This window comes from Capricornis sumatraensis, chromosome 1 (genome assembly GCF_032405125.1).
Source record: "Capricornis sumatraensis isolate serow.1 chromosome 1, serow.2, whole genome shotgun sequence".
NCBI lineage: Eukaryota > Metazoa > Chordata > Mammalia > Artiodactyla > Bovidae > Capricornis > Capricornis sumatraensis.
This window is the reverse complement of record NC_091069.1, coordinates 192,052,862-192,054,412: the sequence shown is the minus strand read 5'-3', so window position 1 is coordinate 192,054,412 and position 1,551 is coordinate 192,052,862.

Genomic DNA, 1,551 nt, shown 5'->3' with positions numbered 1-1,551 from the left:
TCATTCTTCAGCTTCCAAACCATGTCTTTGTATTGCGCTAAGTGTTCAGTCATTGATTCAATAATTATTAAGTTCCTATTATAGGTCAGGCTTGAACAAATAAAACATGATTGCTGGCTTCATGATACTTCCTAACTAGTGTATGGGAGGTGAGAGTTGACAAATAGTGGCTAGGTAATTGTGCAAATAAATATGGCAATAATAATTGGCTAACAGCACACACTCTGGATCCAGACATGCGTTGAGTCCTGACTCCACCACTTTGTAGCTGTGGTGTGGAATCTTGGGCAAGTGATTTAATGTCTCCACTCCTCCTCATCTTCCTCCACAAGGTTGCTATGAGGTTTGGGTTGGAATATCTATTAGCCTGACCCATCATAAATGCATTATATTTGTATTCTTCTTCTTTTATTAAACTGTAATAAGGGCTATAAGGGTATATAATAACACCAGTGATCTATTCTGGAGCTGGCAGTAGGAGTCAGAGAAAGCTTTTCTAAGGAAAAGTTGTTTGAATTAGGATCTGCAGAATGGGTAGGACTTCAGTAGATTGAAAGGATCAGAGGTAAAGAAAGTGGGGTTGAAGTTGTAAAAGAACTTTCCAAGCAGAGGGAAAAACATGTGCAAACACTCTGAGGCAGGAGAGAATATGCCTCCTTCAAGGCCCCAAAGTAGCCATGAGTGGCTGGGGTGCAAGCAGAGAGAGAAGAAATGCTGAGACAAGAGGTGGTACTGACTTTGCTCACTGCAGGAACTTGAGCTTCCTTAAACTTTTTTTTTTTTTTTTTTTTTTTACAGTTTTGCTTTCTCTCCCCCATTCCCACCACTCACCCCCTCCTAGCAAAAGATAGAGGAACAAATAGTTCTTTGTGCTTTCTCTGCTCAGCCTTGCAAATAAAAATAATTCACAAGTGGCTCTACATATATAACCAAAATGCAACATTGTGTCTAAATATTAGATGTAAATTAAATTGCTTCTTGGTGTTCAACTTATCTTTTTGTATCCATTATAATCCTCTATTTATGTTTATCCTCCACAGCTGGAGAGCTGCAACTAGCTGTGGAAAAAAAATTATAATACTCCATACAAAAGAGGTGGGGTGGATGGGTACTAATTAAACCTAAGTAGTAAGAGACTTAAGGAAAAAGAGATTTCTGTATCTCTCTTAATGGGATGAATGTCATGTTCCAGTTCCTACTTTATGTAAAATCCATTATACAATATGTAAAATAATTCTCCAAATCTTGATTTCCTCAATTGAAAATGACCCTGAGCAAAAACTCTAAGTAGAGGAAGGTTTGAATTTCTTGATCTTTGCACTCTTTTGTTCTCTCCGTACGTGATGTCTTAAATCAGCAGAATAATTTAGGAATGGTAGATATTGAAACAACTAATTTTTCTTTTCTGTAATCTGCATAGACTTCAAAATGCCTACAAAGCACAAAGTGCCAGTTCATATAATTTGTTGGCAAGAATAAAAAGAAGAAAGGAAATTATTTCCTAAGCGTGTGAATCAGCCCAGCTTTAACAGATATTTTTCTGTCATGTGC